The 6,014-nt window shown below is 42.1% G+C and overlaps 1 pseudogene across 1 annotated transcript; it reads left to right on the forward strand.

The window, feature by feature from the left end:
* The first annotated feature begins 3,156 nt into the window (after positions 1–3,156).
* On the forward strand, positions 3,157–4,039 carry LOC309715649 (E3 ubiquitin-protein ligase TRIM65-like; annotated as a pseudogene). Its single transcript has 2 exons — positions 3,157–3,503; positions 3,602–4,039. The product of its transcript is annotated as an E3 ubiquitin-protein ligase TRIM65-like (transcript).
* The last annotated feature ends 1,975 nt before the right edge of the window (positions 4,040–6,014 follow it).

Here is a 6,014-nt window from a genome sequence, read left to right on the forward strand (position 1 = left end):
TATAGAGACACTGAGTGTGGAAATTTCCTGTTTTTCCACTTATCACATGACTGTGATAACAGAGGGTGTGCCTAACGTCTGAGGTAAACAGTCTGTAAACAGAGAGGGGCTTAGAAAGGTGTGCTTCATTCCAGGAGAGGCAGTCATCAGATTGGTGTGAAACTGAAACTTTTCATGTTTTTGATTAAGATGTATTTGTAGGTGCTTCAAGTCTTTGTGCAATACTTGCAGGCTGGTTGGTAGGTTGAAGCCCATTGGTTTTCCTTACTTATTTGCAATGTATATTATGGGGTTATTTCATGTTTTATTGTTCTATTACTGAAAATGATGAATTCAATTAGTATTGTCTGTATTTTCTAACTGTTAATGTGAGTTTTGTATTCTGATTTAAACAAGAAAACAAGCCTCTATTTAGAGGATAATTTTCACTCTAAGGTTTTAATTGTTTTTTTTTAAGAATGCAATCTGTTCAGAATAATAATAAAGAATAATAAATGACCTTTAAATATATTTCTACTTTGTCTTGAGCTCATTTTGCCACACACACCACATATGAATAATGGCAGTCACTTAGTTTTTACAGTAGTTTTTAATACAGCTCATGCAGTAGATGTGCCCACAGGGAATAGTGACTGGCTCCTTTACAAGTTGCAGACAGATGAAACAGCTCAGTTTTTCTTGATGCAGCTGAATTACTTGCTGCGCCTTTTCTCCTCATTCAAATGGTCTCTCTTTTCGTTTTTAGATAAAAGCTGTTTTCGTCTCTTAATGCTGAGACACTGAACTAAAGCATATGGAAATTTTCTGTTTTGTATCTTATCACGTGACTCTGTCAAAGAAGAGGGTACGCGTAAACAGTGCAGAGAGGAGCTTCCATCCAGGTACTCAGATTGGTGTGAAACTGAAAGTGTTTCGGATGAAAACCGAATTATAATTGAATGTTTACACTGGAAACTGTTACTCACTGTTTATCTACCCGCTGTTGCCAAGTGCTTGTTCATACTGAGTGAAGCAAATACAAATAAAACTGAATTTAACTGAACTGACCTGAAGTCATCATGGGCATGAATTTGGACCTTAAAGACTTCAGTAACTTTTCAACTTCAAACTTTTCATTTATTAGTTAAATCCTGGCAACACATGTCACATTTTTTTTTAAAAATTTCAATCTGTGTTCAGATCACACCACAAAACTGAAACTGCTCTCATCAAAAACACAAACTACCTCCTCACTGCTGCAGACTCTGGCCATATAAGTACCCTCACTCTCCTGGGCTTATTACATTGTACTTAACTTATTTATAGGGCGATCGTCACTCAAGAGTTGGCAGTTCGTCTTGTAATCGGAGGGTTGCTGGTCCGAGCCCCGGCTCGGACAATCTCGATCGTTGTGTTCTTGGGCAAGACACTTCACGTACCGCCTACTGGTGATGGCCAGAGGGGCCGATGGCGCGATATGGCAGCCTCGCTTCTGTCCGTCTGCCCCAGGGCAGCTCTGACTACAACTGTAGCTTGCCTCCACCAGTGTGTGAATGTGAGACTGAATGAAGAGTGGAATTGTAAAGCGCTTTGATGATCTTGAAAAGCGCTATATAAATGCAATCCATTATTATTATTAATGCTTAGCGTTCATCCTCCAGCTTCACTGTGTTTCTATTATTTTAACCATAGCTGTGTGGCTAGCTCTATAAATACTACTCTAAAACACAAACAAAATAATTAAAAAATAAACCAGACGCCATATAACTCAAAACACAGGAATCAAAATATAGCTACAACTGAAAGAATGAAGACTACCAACTCACCCCAGAATCTAAATAACAAAGAATAAGGAACACTGGGACAAAAACCCAGGGGCCATGACAAGTTCAGGCTGGTCAGAAAGAACAGTGGTGCTGCAGGGCAGTAGCACTGATGTCAGAGGGAATGGCACATTATGTCACATTTATTACGTTTATTTTCTTTTTGTTTTGTTTTTTTGACACACAAAACATAAAAAAGGAAGAAAGAGGAAAAGAAAGAAACAAAATCTTCTTTTTATTATTACACTGTACTCTGTCCAGTTAGCATTGTTCTTATATGCTGTACGTTTACAACACAACTATTAGTGTCAGGACCAAAGCTCTGAGTAGTAAACACTACTGATACAGTGTTTAGTGTATTTTGAGCTACAAAAGACTGAAAATGAGCTTTAGAGGAGATCCTTCTCTAAAGCTCGATTCTCACGTGAACACTGTGGTAAAATCCTGCTTCCAACTGAGGCAGCTGTCAAAGATCAAGCTTCTTTTGGTCAAACGCAACCTTGAAAGAGACATACATGCTTTTATATGCTCTCATCTCAACTACTGCAGTGCACTTTTCATCCAACTCACCCAGGCCTCCATTGCTCACCTTCAGCTGATGCAAAACGCCACCGGTGGATTTTTATCTTGTGCAAGCAAGAGCTCCTTCACTCACCGTTTTAAAACACACTTTTACTCCCTGTCCTTCAACCCAGTGTCAGATGTCTGTGATCTTATGTTACTTTTATGTACTTGTTTATTGTTTAACTTCAACTCCTCTTTTCTGTTTCCGTATCTTTTACCTTCTGGTGTGTGTTGTTTGTCTTTTGTATTTGATATCATTTTACTGCACTTTGGTTTGCCCTGTTGTTGTTTTTAAGTGCTTTATAAATAAAGTAGTACGGTAACTGTATTTGTTTAAATTACATACTTACAAGTCACCATTTTAGAAAATGTAAGATCAAATCAAAAATGAGTTACAAAAATACTTATATATTTGCCTCCAGTTAGCTGTATTATAATATAAAATATTTAAAAACATAACTATTGGAAAAGGAGTGAGCATCTTTACTCTCCAGGCAGAACAAAGCAAGTAACATGTTGAATATTTTCATGTTTTGAGACAGGCGAGATCACATGAAACAACTACTTCACCTTAACTCAAAAAATATATACCTAAGATCGTCTACAATCATTCACCGCACAACCCTTCCCTTCTTGCCCTGCTATCAGAATCAAAGTCCATTCAGTGTAAATATCTTTGTACCCTCCCCTTTCACAGACCTCCCTCAAAAGGACTTTGGGTTCGAATTTCAGTTCATATTTGCATTCTTATAACAGAAAGGAAAGCTTTCAGACATTTACAGTCATCGTGAGGAGACATGACGCAGCAAGTGAATCAGCTGGATCAAGAAAAATTGAGCTGTCCAATCTGTCTGGATCTCCTTAAGGATCCCGTCACTAATCCCTGTGGGCACAGCTGCTGCATGAGCTGTATCAAAAAATATTGGGATGAGAAGGAAACATACAGCTGCCCCCAGTGCAAGAAGACTTTTACACCGAGGCCTGTCCTGGTGAAAAACCATGTTAGCTGAGTTAGTGGACGACCTAAAGAAAGCAGGACTTCCAGCTGCTTCACCTGATCATGCCTATGCTGGACCTGAAGACGTGGCCTGTGATTTCTGTTCTGGGAAGAAGCTGAAAGCCTCCAAGTCCTGCCTGGTGTGTATGGCCTCTTACTGTGAGCAGCACCTCCAGCCTCACTACAACATAGCTCCACTAAAGAAACACAAGCTGGTCAAAGCCGCACTGATTAGCAGTGTATCTGTTATCTCTGCTTAATGGATGAACGCAAAGACCATGTCACAGTGTCAGCTGCAGCAGAAAGAGCTGAGAGGCAGAAAGATCGATCAGGGAATCGACAGAACATCCAGCAGAGAATCCAGGACAGAGAGAAAGATATGAAGGTGCTTCAGGAGGAGGTGGAGGCCATCAATCTTTCTGCTGATAAAACAGGGAAGGAGAGTGAGGAGTTGTTCAAAGACCTGATCAATCTAATTGAGAAAAAAAGCTCTGAGGTGAAGCAGAAGATCAGATCCAAGCAGGAAACTGAACAGAACAGAGTCAAAGAGCTTCAGGAGAAGAGCAGGAGATCAGAGATCTGAGGAGGAGAGACACTGAACTGCAGCAGCTCTCACTGACTGAGGATCACCTCCATTTTCTGAAAAACTACTCCTCACTGTCACATCAGAGTGCATCTACAAACGTACCCACTATCAGTGTTCAACCTCAACAGTACTTTAAGGATATGATGATGGAAGTGTCACACCTCAGAAATGAACTACAGGCTGCTTTGAGTGAAGAGCCGGCAAACACCTGTCAGAAAGTGACTCAAGTGGATCTAAAAGAGCCCGTGACTAGACACGAGTTTTTGAAATACGCCCGTAAAATCACACTGGATCCAAAGACTGCAAATCCATATTTATCTCTGAGTATGAGCAACAGGAAGGCAACGCTGACGCAAGTCGAACACTTGGTTTCCATTCATCCGAAAAGGTTCTTTTTTTTTTTCTTTTTTTTTTTTTCTTTTTTTTTGCCTGTCCCATTTGGTTCTTTAGCCATCAGAAATGTTGTCTGAAGACCAACAAGGATACCCAATGGATTTACTTTGCCAAATGGATCATCGTGGCATTGCCGTATTGGTCCATTTGGTCGATCTTTGTTTTTATTATTTATTATATTTTATTTTCAGATGTTACAGACGGGACAGACATGAGTGAGGGATAGGAAAGGGAGAGAGAAAGAGGAAGGAAAGGAAAAACAGAAGGGGAGAGGGACAGTGAGAAAGGGGGGGAGAAAAAAAATAAAAATCTCCTGGATCACCTGTTGAGAGAAGAATAGAAAACAAGCAAAAAAAAAACAAAGCAACGTACTAAACACAACACCATCGCATTAATCTAGCTAAGTGTAAACAGCAGTAAATACTAAATATTCAATGTTGTTGTGCAGCACGCAGGACAGATGTGCTTCGAAGTAGCAGCCAAGAAAGGTGTAATTTGGGTCTACGAGCAGTGAACACCCGTGTGCATACCTGTGTGGATCAGCGCGCTTGTATTCCAAAGGTTTCTCCATGTAACGATCTGCTAGGGAGTGTGGGGGGGCCACAGCCCCGTCCTCCGGGGTGTGAAGCGGGTATGGAGGAGATCAAAACTCCAGACATCCAGAGGCCCCCAGAACACAAGAGACCATGGAAGACCAACAGAGGGGCAGCCGCGCCACTGTTCCAGTAAGAGCTGAGGAGAGTCCCACATGAGGGTTCACTCAGCAGCCGCGGAGCAGAAGCCAGGGGGAGTTGCAGTGACGCGCCCGTGAGCTCCGCCGGCCCCCAGCTGTGCCTGAGTGACCGAGCCCCAGGCCGAGAGGCCGGGGGCACCCCACCTCCGAAGGGGCCCAAGCGAGCCCCAGGCTCCAGGCCCCCGATAAGCGGCCGCCAAGGAGTGAGCCGGTGTGTACCTGGACGCCCACCCCCAGACACAAAGAACCACCAACGCACCGACACCTGAGGGAGTCCGCCACTGCATCCGAAAAGGTTCTTACCATGGTGGCAGGGGATGAGTTCTGATGGTCTGACTGGATGTTGTTACTGGGAAGTAAAGTGGAGTGGTAAAGTTTTAATTGCAGTTACATACAATGACATTTGTAGAACAGGAAACAGGATTAAATGTGGATTTGGAAATAATGAGAAATCGTGGGCACTGGAATGTGAGGACGGTAGTTATGTTTTCAGACACAACAGCATTTCCAGTTTAATCTCAGGCCCTCAATCCTCCAGAGTGGGAGTGTATTTGGATCACAGGGCAGGTATTCTGTCTTTCTCCAGCATAGGTGTCAAACTCTGGCCCGCGGGCCAAATTTGGCCCGCAGCCTAATTACATTTGGCCCGCGAAGCCATACCAAATTACTATTAGAGCTGGCCTACTGGTATTATACAGCTAATATATATATTGTTTAGTATTAAGCTTTGCTTGTTCCATATTCAGTTTTTCAGCAAAACTTGCTTCCTTTAGCAATTTGCAAACATTACTGCAAAAAATCATGTCCAACTTCAGAGGGATGCATGGCACATTCCTTCCCCCCTACCTTATCTCTTGGTACATCATCCCCCTTTTCACATATTCATAATCCCTCCCCACATAAACTTAAACATTTTTCATATAAACCTCAACACACATG

The sequence above is a fragment of the Aulonocara stuartgranti genome (genome assembly GCF_965226115.1).
Source record: "Aulonocara stuartgranti genome assembly, chromosome: 10".
NCBI classification, from domain to species: Eukaryota; Metazoa; Chordata; class Actinopteri; order Cichliformes; family Cichlidae; genus Aulonocara; species Aulonocara stuartgranti.